The following is a 14,747-nucleotide window of genomic DNA, read 5'->3' on the forward strand; positions in this document are numbered from 1 at the left end:
CTACATTTTGGCTCGGACTGGAAATCTCTGATCACCTTTAATGTATGTAATTTTTGCCAAATGACTTAAATTCTCTAACTCTCAATTTTCTTTTTTAAAAAATGGTAATAAAAATTTAGCTATGTTTAAAAAGATAGTTTAAGGAATAGATAAATCCAGAACAACAGCTTAATATATTTTTGAAGCACATTTATTAGTAAAGGTTAGTATGGTTAAAATTAGGAAGTGATGCTTGGAGTAATTTTAAGGATTGATACTTTATTCTATGTCATCAGTTCATTGGAAGAACGACCCTGGAGTGAGGGAATACATACAGGCCACATAGTATGGGAAACAAACAAGAACCAAGATCCTACAATCTTACACTCTCATCTCAGAAGCAAAATTAGAATGAGAACAGGACACGGGACTAGAAGCTGAGTCCATGGTCTGAGCATCAGTGGCAAAACAGGAGAAAACTGCAAGGACCAGGTGGATGCCCTCGGCACACCATTGTACTACTTGACATCATTCCAGATTTTTTTGTGAGAAAGACTGGCTCAGCAGTAGATGGGGCTGAGCTTTCAGTGTGAAGATAACTGTGGCTACAATAAAGAGAGTTTGAAAAAGACAGGGATTAAAAATATTCTTTCTTGCTTTATCTGTCTATCTTATTCATTTACATGAATTTCCTTCATTACTGTAATGATCTTAAAAACAACGAAACCCCAAAAGAGTTTACTTCAGTGTAGGCAGAGTTGTGAATAAATTATGGGAGCTTAGGGAGTCTCATATCCCCCATCTCAAAACAATGATATCGAAGGTGTAACTGCAAACTAAATGCAATTACCTTTCATTGTGTTCACATGATGGCTGAAATTTACTAGATAGGCTTCTTCTCTCTTGTAGACTAACATATGACTTGTAAACCTATGACTTGTAAACTAACATATGACTTGTGATATGTCTTAGTTAGCTAAGGCTCCCATACCGTAGATGGAATGGCTTAAACAACAGATATTTCTCACAGTTCCTGAGGCTGAAAGTCCAAGATCAAGTTTTGGTAGGTGTGGTTTTTCCAGTGGTCTTTTTGCTTGGCTCACAGTCAGCTGCTTTTCTGAGTCCTCACATAGCATTTCTCTATCCGCATACACTTCAGTGTCTCTTCCTGTTTCAATAATACCGGTCCTATCATATAACGGACCTCTTCTCAGGATCTCATTAATTTTCATTACCTCCTTAAAGGCTCTGTCTCCAAAAACAGTCACATTGCATGGTTAGGGCTAACTTACGAATTTTGGCAGGGGTTGGGGAGCACAATTTATTTCATAATTTCATGGTATGTTGAATAGATATTTACATAGAATCTGTCTCCTGAACAAAAGTCTCATATCCTTATTTTGCAGAAGCCAACATTCTGGCTCAGAGGTTTATGAAAAGAACATTTGCTAGAAGGAGAAAGGCCAGTATCGTCACTGGTATTTTGGACTAGGGTCCTTGTTTGGATGTTTGCTATGTGTGTGTCATCAAAGGATGAGAACTTCAGTTACATACCTCAGTGGCTGAAGTAGCTTTCTGGACTAAGGAATTTTTAAAATTAAATTAAAAATTTAAATTAACTCATGATAATAGCACATGTTTATGGGGTACATAATGATATTTCAATACTATGCAATGTGCAGTTATCAGATCAGGATAATTAGCAAAGTCATCAGAAATCATATTTTTTTAAATGATTGGTTGGCCAAAGTCTCCCCAATTCATGAATATAGAGGAACGTGCTTTATGGACCTCTGCTCCGATGGGCTCTGGTCAAGTTCATAAATGGTTTGAGCAAGGATTGCTCAAATTCTGTTAACATCATCATAGTCAGGGTTTGGGGACCTGTAACTGCCTTGGAGTGATTTCAAGATGCTGGACAATTTCCAGTCATCTCTTATTCTCACAGAAACCTCCCAACATGCCTGGCAATAAAACCATTTAAATAAATGATTGAACAAATAACACCTATTCAAGTGTCCACGCCAGAGGGGATGATGTGGGAGGGTACTAGAAGTTAATGAGCCAGGAATGTAACATTTTAATGTGCTTATCCCTGAATTTTGCCTCATCAATGCTTATTTTTAGAATGCCATAGATTCTGTGGCTGGCACTCATTTATAGTGCTTTTTAAAATATATAACTGATCGGTTTTAAAAAGTAAAAGCAGGTTTATGCCAACTACACATTTCAGCCATTTTCTGCATCCTTTCTCTGCAGGTATACAAGGGAATGGAGGGTAAAGCAACTGGACAGCCGAGGGCCATGCGGTTTCAGAGACGGCTGTTCCAGGAGCATGGAAGGAAATGTCAGCTCTTTCCATTTTTACTGAGATATTTTTAGAGTGGCTTCTTTTCTCTTTAGCTCGTGCCAGGATGCTACTTTATTGAGGAGCTGTGTGCTACTGAAAAACATACTTTTAAAAAAAGAAGTATTCCTATACAAGAAGAATTTCCTTGATTATATATCCATTATGCTCTTTTATAAAAATCTCACCTGTTCTGGGAATTTATTAATTAATAGTTACATTGCAAGTTTTTTTTTTCTTTTGTCTCCATCGCCTAAAATAAAGATAAATGAGTGCTAAATATTTTGTTTGCTGGGTGGGTTTTTCCTTCTTGGTGTTTTGGAAAAAAAAAAAGAATTACTGGAAATTATATTTCAGGGGAACATGCCTAGTTTGGGACAGATTAAAATAAGAAGACATCCAGAACAGGGGTTATAGAGCACAGAACATATATTTCCAAGTAAAAAACAAATCTGTTTTTAGATCTCTTGTCATATTGAGTCATTGTAAAGAATGAGACTAAATTTATTGGCCCCGTAGGATAATCTGTCTTATTCCTTCACAGAAACTGCCCAGGTACATGACATTTCTGTCTCCAAAGCAAATGTCTAATCTTTTGGCAATGTCACTTAGATCCCCTTCCAAATCTTTCCTTATATGTCATCACGTAAAATAGACTCCTGGAAGCCAAAATGACTACTCAGGAAGGCCACTCTCTAGGCCAGGCGTCCCCAAACTTTTTACACAGGGGGCCAGTTCACTGTCCCTCAGACTGTTGGAGGGCTGCCACATGCTGTGCTCCTCTCACTGACCACCAATGAAAGAGGTGCCGCTTCCTGAAGTGTGGTGGGGGGCCGGATAAATGGCCTCAGGGGAGGCCCGCAGGCCATAGTTTGGGGACACCTGCTCTAGGCAGTTCATCACAGGAAGATGGAGCTCTGTGCTTCTGGTCCTATGCTCCCTGGGCTGCTATAACTGTGGATCATGGCTACTACCCGAGGGTTTCCCCCTGAACCACACCTAGCCTCTGCAGTCTGCCTGAGGTATGGATTTCTTAGTGTGCAGTGATTCTTTTTCTTCCATTTTCCTGATGACATTTCATTATAGCAATGAACAATTTTGGCCATAAACATTTTCCATATCTGGATCTTTTCCTAAATATACATCTGAAGTTAGGAAGTGCTTAGTAAAAGGCCCACTATTGCCATCATTTTTAAGAATATTTATTTCCCTGGACTAATATTCTTTTAAAAATACTGCTTCTTAAGAGACATGATACCTGTAAAAGAAAAATTAGAAGCTTCTGAATAAATTTGAAGAGGAGAGTCAAAAAATTATGTAAACTTTATACTATTATTGCTGCTTTGTTATCTTTTCTGGTCATTTTTGCTGTATTTACCTGATTTTTATAGGCATGATTACGCAATATACTTGTTTTTCTCTTTTAATTGTTTAACATTGTATTATAATAAGGTTTATTATTATTAAGCCTGGGTAACAAGAGCGAAACTCCATCTCAAAAAAGAAAAAAATAATCTTAGTCATCTGTATTCTATGGCTTGAAAACAAGGCCCACGCTATTGACTTGTAACCCGAGGATTCACCTCTGCCTCCATGTATACCTGGAAAAACACCTTCTGCCTGCGCCCAGAATACCTGCTGCACCTGCCCACTCTCTACCCATGCTCTGGTCTTCAACGCTTTCCCTCCTTCACCTGTGATCTTCTCATCTTTTGTTTTTATTCTTGGTCTGGCACTCATGAAAGTAGAAGTGATTTTATGGTTTCCTAAGGCTATTCATAAAAAGGAACCATTTCCAGGCAAGTGCTGTTTCTACCAGTCTCTGAATTGTGTAAAAGGCTTTGGTTCTCTGATATTTTCTGGACCGCACTATGAAAATTCCCTGATGCTATAGACCGATGGTTTTACTTTAACTCAACATTTCCTAAACTGTGCTTCTGTGGAACTTAAATTTCAATGGTACCCAGGAACAAAGGTTCCCATGGTCAATTAAACTGCAAACTCTGGTTCCTAAATGGTCTTTTTGAAGATTTGCAGTTCGTGTTACCATATCTAATGGTTTGGAGACATCAAAATGAAAAAAATATGTGTTTTAACACAGAGGAACTATTTTTTTTCACTTTTTATTTTTTGTGGCTATACCTAGAGTTGTTTTTCCTTAAAATTCTATCTGGAAAAAGCTGCTTTGACCATGCAACCTGTTTATGAAAGTGGACCATGGTTTTGCAAGGGGAAGATGTGACAAAGATAAATATTTTTCCAATTTTGGAGCTGGAGTGTGTACACATTTCTCTTCAGCACTATTAGAACCCCTTCAACATTTGGAAGTTGCAGTGTTCCTGCAAATGGGAACAAACTGGATGTCAAGGAGTGTACATGAGCGAGAGGAGACGGAGGCCCAGCCTGTGAGCTCCTCTCTGCTCTGCTGGTAGTGATCCAGTGGCTACCTAACCAAGAGAAGTGGATAGCTTTATGGGAAATTGTTTGCCCCCTGGTTGAAATGCTTGAGTTTGATTTATCAGAACCATGGTAGCATAACGTTGTCTGTCACTCAGAGGGAATCATAAAGATGCCTTGAGTACCAGAGAAGGATCATTGATTTCTTTGGAGCCATAGTGTTCATCTTCTCACAGCTGGGAAACTGCTTTGCTGTGAAATAGAATTTCAGTTGGATACAAAATTAATCAGTTTTCACAGTTCAAAATTTTGACTAAGACACTGTGTCAGTGTGTTTGGTACATGCTGTGTTTGAGCCTGGAAGCCTACGCCTCACATTTGTGTAGCATTGTGACACCACCAACTGCCTGTTGGATGCCATGGAGAACAAGGGTAATGGGGAGCAGATAGTTTCTCCTCTGCCACTCTAGCTCTTTCTCCTAGCTTAAATACAGGGTTGACCCTTCACAGACTAACACATCTGGAAGGGACTTTAGTGGCTATTTAGTCCAATTCTGACCACTGGAAGAAATCCCTTTGCAACACCCATATCAGTGTCTGACCCAACGTGTGCATACCTGCAATAATGGAGGATCCACCATGCTATACAGCAGCCCTGTGGTTAGATCTTGAATTATATCCAAGTTTTGGTGAAATTGCCATGTCCTGAATAAGCCAAAAGGAAGGCAAATTTCATGTTTTCTCATCTTTATGCTGGCATGAGATCAATATCAGGGAGACAATCAGTCACTTATCTCTCATGGCTCTGATGTGATCCATGTGTGATATTTTGATCTCAAATGTTTGGGAAGACTGTAGATAGAGAAAGAAACTGATATTTATGATCCAAAATTATCTGCCAAATCCAATCTCTTGAGGCAATTAAATTAGAAGGATATGTAGGTCTTCCCAAGAAACAGAACTAGGCAAACATAGGCATTTATATTTGGTGCAATATCCTCACCCTAACAAAAAAAGAGAATGTTCTTCTATTTATATAGGCAGTCACACAGAAAGGATCAACAATTGAGTTTTTGAACATAATTTTTTATTTTTCAAAACCCTACTTGCGTAAGGAAAACAGTCTGTTCACAAAGAGGCTTTCAGTTTGGCAGTAAAGTGTAATAGGAAGAATATATTCAAACATGTTTATTGATCAACATCTACCCTTGTCTCTGATTTCTATATAAGCTTAGGTGATCTGTAACAATGGGGAAGGAAAGATGAGCAAATATTGCCCCTGCCCTTAAGAAGCTCAGGATTTACCCAATGGGTTTCAGGAATAACAAACACAAAAATAGCCAGCACACAAAGCAGAGAGTGATACATGCTATAATAAGAATAGCAGCAAAATGCTGTGGAAGCAGAGAGGAGATGAAGGTTAATGCCAGGTGGAAGACTTGGGGAAGAGTCAGCTGAACTCACTCTGAGTTGCCTGTGGGAAAATGGATGAGATTTCAAAACGCTTTAAAGGGAGAGTACAGCTACACGGAGGCATTTTCCCAGAACATCCCTCAGTATAGGAGGCAGGAGCTTTCAAAATTCTGTATTCATCCTTCTCTATAGACAGTTTTTTCTTATAGTATGTCTTGTTGCTGTAACCATAGCTAAGCTTTTGGGGATTTTTATGCTTGTCTAGTAGGTGGGATTGTTTTTAATAAATGTCTCATTGTGTAGTAATTTTAGTTCCTGGAGTCTTTTCACACCTACTCAAAATATCTACAAGGCACTCTTCTTGGTTCATAGGTACCTGCTGCATTGACTTTTAATTTCGGGTGGGGTCTCAGTCTCCTTATTCTTTTTTCTCATGGAAAAATATCACGTCCTGCTCAGGGAGGAGGAATAGAAAAACAGAATACTGCTGGATGGCTCCAATCTTGCTGACTTAATGAAGACACTGGGAGAAGGAAAAGGGAGGAAAAAGATGGGCCTTTCAATCTGGTGAGCACAAGCAAGAGTCTCACCATGGTCAGGGATGTGTAAATAAAGGCAACTTTCTCTCAATATGGACATTCTCAATGGGCATTTACAGTCATTCATTACTTATTTCCCTGAAGCATGGAAGGAATACATGCTGTGTATCAGGAGTTGCCTTTTCAAAGTTCACAGTGTGGTGAAGGGGAAAGAAACTTGTAAGCTGGCATTTACAATGCAATATGATAAGGGCTGTGACAAAAGGAATGCAGAATTCTGTGTCTTTGAGGGCAGATAAGAGAGACTGCAAATAATAGCTCTAAAAGACTATATCTGAGCCAAGCAAGAATTAAGTGAGCAAAAAGGCGGGCACCGTTTTAAAAATTATGGGCATTTCACTGAGTGATTTTGTAAAGAAAATAGCACATTCATTTACCTTAATTAAGTTTACTTTGCAGTTAATTACACTGAGTGACCTTGGGGATGTGTAAGTATTTGATACACACTTAATATGAGGTGGATGCAAATATCACTGATACGGGAGTATGTGCTGCAAAAAAATACAGAGTCCTTCTGTGTTTGCGTAATGGTAATTATCTAGTCCCATTAGATTCTGGAAGCTTTTCTGTTATTGAATGGAATAATACTCAGTTCTTCTGAAACTCCTAATACAATTAATTCAAGTTGTACTTTATATCAAACAATATATATTGGAAGAACGCTACCAACAAATCTATCAAAAAAGGTGATATCACAGCTCCCAGGAGGTGCCAGCATTTATTGACTGCACACTACATATTGTCACATGTGTTAGTTTATAGAATTCTCATTTTAAAAATCTTAGCTGATATTGTTGGCTACTGCTCACATTTCATCCTCTATGGACTTTACTTCAACTGAATTTCAGTTTTAATCTGACAATCAGCCCACTCTCCTTCACATGGCCATACATTTGCTTCATTGCTACTCAGGGGAATGCCAATGTTCAGACTGAGAATTCTTAAGAGGTGGGCATGGGATTCAAATCTTGTTAATGAAATAAGAGTGATGATGTTTAGATGTAATGCCTAAAATCATGGCGGCTATCTATGACAAGGGATCTTAGACTAAGGATACAGCCAATGATGACTCAGCAGAATGAGTTCTTTATTTTGAGGGATCTAGGTAAGCCACTGTATTAGACAACATAGGAACTATTTCCTGCTAAAATAGATAATGTTATTTTCCTTCAAAGGTAAGCATTTGCATTGAGTTTTCTGAACCCTCAGCCAAAATTATTCTCATTGACAGGTGGGAACTCTCATTATCTCTATTTTACAAATACGGAAACTGGGGGTTAAATAAGTTAAGTCAGCACTTTTGGAGGCTACAGCAGGGGATCACTTGAGCCCAGGGGCAGCATTGAGCCATGATCACATCACTGTACTTTAACCTGGATAACAGAGCAAGACCTTGTTTCCCAAAAACAAAGAAAAACAACAAAAGAAGTTAAGTAACTTATTGAAAATCATAGTTAGTAAAATATCAGAATTAGGATCAAAATCAAGTCTGTCTTACTCCAATGCCCTAGTGGTTATATATTTTGGTTGCACATCTCATATATATATATATATATATATATATATATATATATATATATTTATTTATTGAAATGTAGTACACTAAAGCACTGAAATAAATGCCAAAAATGCCTAGTAGTTCAAATATGTAATCTGTGAGAAAGCTACCTTCCCCAATAATGTTTCATATCAAGGGTTGGTAAATTCTATAAAAGGTCAAATAATATACATTTAGGATTTTTGGGTCATGTGGTTTCTTTCACAACTACTCAACTCATTGGAGCTCAGAAAGCCACAGACATGCATAAACAGATGAGTTTAGCACTGTTTCAGCAAAATTTTAATTACAAATAATAAGTGGCAGACCAAATTTGGGCCTGGGACCATAGTATACTGAACCCTTCTCTATATGAACTAAATCTGATTCTCGGCAGAAGGGTTTGCCAGGTAGATGAGTAAAAACTCATTTTACTAGGTATGTACAAATACAAAGTCACACCAGTAGAAGAGAAAAGGAGGTATGGAGTGCAATGTGGAAGAGACAGAGAATGTACCCTTGCAACTTTAAGATATCATGGAAAATTACTATGTTCCTACTTTGTGGTGTAGATTGGGAAATGACTTCAATCAATGCAAAGGATGGGGAGCTCATGGCTTCCACCTTCAGAGAGGCAAAGTTAGATAGTAGATTTCTAGCCTATTATCTGTATTTAAATCGGAATTTCTGTTGAAAATTCCAAATTTTCTCAGCAATAACTTTCAATGACTACCATTATCTTTTTCTTCTTTTTCTTTTTCTTTTCTTTTTTTTTTTTTTTTTTTTTTTGACAGTGTCTTGCTCTGTCGCTCAGACTGAGGTGCAGTGGTATGATTTTGGCTGACTGCAACTTCTGCCTCCCTGGTTCAAGTGATTCTCCTGCCTCAACCTCCCAAGTAGCTGGATTTACAGATGCCTGCCACCATGCCTGGCTAATTTTTGTATTTTTACTAGAGACAGGGTTTTGCCATGTTGGCCCAGCTAAAGACCACCATTGTCTTTCATACTGAAAATATTGAATGATCCACAAGCACTATAATTTATAGCTGTTCTGCAAATGGAGAGATAAGAATTGGAAATGAACAGATGGTTATAGCTCTTTGATTTTTGTTTTAATTGCTTTCCAGCAATCACAGAAAATGGACCAATTTTCTCAATAATACTTGTTCTGAAACAAAGGTCTAGGAGTCAAGTTTGTCAATAAGGCAAACAGTTTTGGGGTGGTACATGAGGATTTTTCTTGTTTTGTTTCTCAAATGGCATTAACATGAAATTGACTGTTATTTATTTGCAGAATCTTCATTGTTGACCCATTTTTGTCCCCTTTTACTTCTTACTAAACTGGAAACATAAAAGAGGGTTTATAGGAAACCAAGGTTAAAAGAAAGGAACACAGAGTTTCACTCTTCCTTCCCACTTCTGGCAACCACTGATTTATTTTGTCTCTGTGGATTTGCCTATTCTGGACATTTCCTATAAATGGGATTATGTGATATTTAGGCTTATGTCTACCCTCTTTCACTGAGCATAATGCTTTCAAGGTTCACCCATGCTGTAGCATGAATCAGTAACTAGTGTCTTTTATTAGTGAATAATATTCCATTGTATAGATGTACCACTTTTTTTCCACTTTTGTTTATTCATCACTTGGTGTAAAATGGAGTTGGTTTGGCTACTATGAATAATATTTATATAAACACTCATAAACAAGTATGAACATTTGTTTTTAAAACTCTAACTTGAGGAGTGGAGTTGCTTGGTCATATGGTAACTCTGTTTAACATCTTGAGGAATGATCAAACTTTTCTGCAGCTGCTGCCCCATTTTACTTTCCCGAGCATGGTCTGAGTGTTTCTATTTCTCCACATTCTTGCCAGTACTTGTTGTTGTCTGTTCTAACGGATGTAAAGTGATATTTCATTGTAGGTTTGATTTTACTTTACATAAAAACTAACAATTTGGACATCTTTTCATGTGTTTGTTTGATGTATATATATATATATATATATATATATATATATATATATATTCTTTGGATAAATGTCTAGTCAAATGGAAAGAGAAATTTTAAAGCAGAGAAGATGCATGATGAAATTAATACTGCATGTCTATAATGCATTGGGGACTTTACACTCATAAAAATGAATAATAAGTTAGATTTTAATCACATTACATAAATAAGATTCAGATAAATTAAGAACCTGCTGAAAAACAGTTGGCTATGGTTAAGCCAAGAGTCAAATAAGATCCACAAACCTTCCCTTTGTTCCATGTATATATCTTTCACATACACTGTCAGAGATGAGTAAGACAAACATGATTGAATAAACCGTAATGTGTGTCTCTCTCCTCTTTGGGAAAAAAAAAAACATAACAATATTTGTGGAATGATGCAGAAAAGCCTCCATTCTCTTTCTGAAGTCAATGTGATAGTCAAGTTGTAGGTAATGCACTTGTGAGATCATCATGTTACTAGCGATTGATGGGGGCATCCCACGCTTTGTTGATCTAGTCAACGTAATAGCATATGAGAAATCCATGAACTGCTCTATGGAGGGCTTATTTATCTTTTAAAATGCTATAACCACATCCAGTGTCTCTAAAGTGCTTAGAGGTTAGCAAGGATTAGGCATTATAAGTATATTAGTCACCTAGACACCACTCTTCCCTGCCCATTACTTAGCAGAGTGTAGATTGGGTACCTAACAGTCAGCTTGCCTTGTTGTTCCTGGGAGGCAGCCATGTGGCTTATTATCTGAACTGATTACCTCACTTCCCACTCCAGGAATCAGTACAGTACTCAGCAGTCTTATTGTAGATACTCAATGATAGATTGTTAAATAAATGACTTTAATTGGCATCATACAGAGATATTACAGAATTAGATACACAGTTGATACTCAATAAATATGTGCTGACTTATTTAGTAAAGAAGGCGAAGATGTGCTTGGTGTCAAGCACTGTGAAAATCCCGCTACCACACATTGTCTTCCTTTCTCTTTTAGGCTTCATGAAACCCCATGAAGTGTATGCTTTCATATATTCAATTTATTCATGTTCAAAATGCCAGCAAGTATTAAAGTAGTAATGCAAACCCAGATATGCAAAAGAACATTCCAAAGCATTGAGTTGGATATTTAGAATTCAGCACAATAAATTTCATCTGAGACCAAAACAATGAATCCCAATGTAGTACCAAGAAACAAGCCTTTCCCACTTTTGCTTAAGATGACACCAACACTGTCATGAAGAAGATGAACAGGTGCAGAGGATGAGACTTCAAGGATGTGAAATGATTGATGTATTGGGTACTTTATGCCAGAAGATTTGGAGAACAATGTAATTGTTTCGTAATCTGATTGCCTATTCCTAAGACCTGAATGTTTTCAAAATGATAAATGACTTACTGACTGAATACATTCTAGTTGTCTGTTTTAAACAAATGTGACATTTTAGAGGTTAATGCTACATTCTTGATTTTCTGTAGTTTAGTCAATAACTGTATTAGTCTGTTCTCACACCATTAGGAAAAAATACCTAAGACTGAGTAATTTATAAAGAAAGGAGGCTTAATTGATTCACAGTTTTGCATAGCTGGGGAGTCCTCAGGAAACTTGCAATCATGGTGGAAGCCACCTCTTCACAGGGCAGCAGGAGAGAGAATGAGTGACAGCAGAATAAATGCCAGAGGCTTATAAAACCACCAAATCTTGTGAAAGCTCACTCACTATCACGAGAACAGCATGGGGAAGGCCGCCTCCGTGATTCAGTTGCCTCCCATCATGTCCTTTCCACACTTGGAGATTATAGAGATTAAAATTCAAAATGAGATTTGGGTGGAGATACAGCCAAACCGTATCAGTACTCTCTCTCTTTAAAATAATTTTTAAATTTATACATTTTTTAAGTTTGAATATGTTGAAGTTCAAATATATTTTAATTTTAATTTTTATTTTTTTAGGCGGAGTTTCGCTCTTGTTACCTAGGCTGGAGTGCAATGGCGCGATCTCGGCTCACCGCAACCTCCGCCTCCTGGGTTCAGGCAATTCTCCTGCCTCAGCCTCCTGAGTAGCTGGGATTACAGGCACGCGCCACCATGCCCAGCTAATTTTTTGTATTTTTAGTAGAGACGGGGTTTCACCAGGATGACCAGGATGGTCTCGATCTCTTGACCTCGTGATCCACCCGCCTCGGCCTCCCAAAGTGCTGGGATTACAGGTGTGAGCCACCGCGCCCGGCTGAAGTTCAAATATCTTAAGCTTCCAAGTGCTCTTTTGGCTTTTAATGTATTCCTGGTGTCCCTTTTGGTCTTTTTGGTCCTTACCACTTGGTTGGATGCTTGCATTTCCTCTCTTACTGGTGTGTACTTCCCATGTGCCATGATATCTAGGAAGCTGTATCCTTTTCCACCCGATTTAGCATTTCTTTATCTTCTCTCATGCATCTATCAAATACCATCTAGGGTTGGGGCTGGAGACACAAGACAGCTTAAAGATACATAGTTCTTTTACTTAAACAACTATTAATTTTTTAAAGGTCTTTAATATAATTTTCTTAACTGTTTCAGTCAGGCAGAGTGATTACTCTCTAAAGTGTCTTTGACAGCTTGTTTTTTTTGTTTTTGTTTTTTTTTTTTTTGAGGGGGAAACTTCTCTTGATTGACTTTTTTTGAATTGTGGTTTGCAGATAAGACACTAAGAATCTGGAGGTGGTGGCTGGGGCTAGTGTTAGAATTAGTCTTGTTTATAATCTCAGTTTCTCAATCCATCCAAATGAGAACACCGCAGAAGTAAAAACATGTTTCCTATGCAAAGGCTGCATTAAGATATGTCTAGTTCCCACCTCAACCCGCTAAGCCTTTCTTGCATAAAATGCAGAGCTGCCACACCGCTGCTGACAAAACTGTCCTCTCTGCGAACTCTTCTACTCCTAGAATGCATTTTCTACTTCTACCATGCTACTTGACATAGTTAGCAAATGCATAAGCAGGGCTTCAGGCCAGGCTCTTGTGTTGCAATTCCAAAGCCTTCTTTATGCTTCATGCAGAGAAGAAACTGCTTGGATTTCTGCACACTCGAATAAATGGTTCAAATACAAGCTAAGATTATAAAGGGGAACAAAGATTTTTAAGTAATTAAAGTGAGTGATATTCATTTTCATGAAGGAATTTGAAAAATCAAGTCAATGTTTAGACATTAATTCAAAGCCGTAATGGAATGAACAGAAAATTTGAAAGAGAAAGTAATAGAAATTCCCAGAGTCAAGCACTGTCTTTATTTTTGTATCCACCTACCTCCCTGCAATACCTACTTTGCACTGTATTTTAGCGTGTGAAAGAAAAAAAAAAAAAGGTGTTGGGTGCTCACTTTGGCAGCACATATACTAAAATGGTAACAATATAGAGAAGATTGTCATGGCCCTGCACAGGGATGACATGCACATTCGTGAAACATTCTCTATTTTAGTGGTTAATGCGTACAAAAAAAAAAATGGAAAGAATAAGACCTATTATTTGATAGCACAACCGGGTGACTTTAGTCAATAATAACTTAATTATACACTTTAAATAACTAAGAGTGTAATAGGATTGTTTATAACACAAAGTATAAATGCTTGAGTAGATGGATACCCGATTTTCCATGATGCGATTATTATGCATTGCATACCTGTATCAAGGCATTTCATGTACTCCATGAATATATACACCTGCTATGTACCCCCAAAAATTAAAAATCAAAATGTTTTAAAAATGGTGTTGGGTAGATGGGTTCCAGGATGAATGAACTGCTAAAAAATGGTGCCTTTTAATTGCTTTTATATTTACTTACTCTGGAGTGATAAATAGAGTGTTTGGCAAGGAGAGACTCGAATATATGTAGCTTAAAAGAGTCCAAAACTCAGCACAGTTAAAAAAGCAGACTATTGGCCAGGCGCGGTGGCTCACGCCTATAATCCCAGCACTTTGGGAGGCCGAGGCGGGTGGATCACGAGGTCAAGAGATCGAGACCATCCTGGTCAACAAGGTGAAACCCTGTCTCTACTAAAAATACAAAAAACTTGCTGGGCATGGTGGCGCGTGCCTGTAATCCCAGCTACTCGAGAGGCTGGGGCAGGAGAATTGCCTAAACCCAGGAGGTGGAGGTTACGGTGAGCTGAGATCGCACCATTGTACTCCAGCCTGGGTAACAAGAGCGAAACTCTGTCTCAAAAAAAAAAAAAAAAAAAGGCAGACTATTTAAGAGATTTCTTTATGGAATGGGCTTCTCTGGCTTTTTTCTGCCTTTCTATGGATAAAGTGTTAAATAATAAGACTGTTGTGTGGTACCTTCATAATTCAATTTCTCTTCAGTAAAATGAAAATGATCTTTATATTGGATTAATGGGTTTATTCCAAGCATTATTATTACATGCTGACTTCTAAAGTTTCTCTTATCCCAAGGTTGCTGGTTTGAATTGTTAAAACTGTAAGTCCTAA

General features: G+C 37.8%; 1 protein-coding gene and 1 non-coding gene across 5 annotated transcripts in view; both read left to right on the plus strand.

Annotated features, from left to right (window-relative positions):
• The window catches only part of NRG3 (neuregulin 3), a 1,114,305-nt gene that overhangs the window by 446,842 nt on the left and 652,716 nt on the right, over positions 1-14,747 (plus strand). The gene's annotated exons all lie outside the window — the stretch shown is intronic.
• Positions 13,631-13,736, plus strand: LOC120367429 (U6 spliceosomal RNA). The gene has a single exon (XR_005581819.1). It is a non-coding gene; the product is annotated as a U6 spliceosomal RNA (small nuclear RNA).

This window comes from Saimiri boliviensis, chromosome 12 (assembly GCF_048565385.1).
Source record: "Saimiri boliviensis isolate mSaiBol1 chromosome 12, mSaiBol1.pri, whole genome shotgun sequence".
NCBI lineage: Eukaryota > Metazoa > Chordata > Mammalia > Primates > Cebidae > Saimiri > Saimiri boliviensis.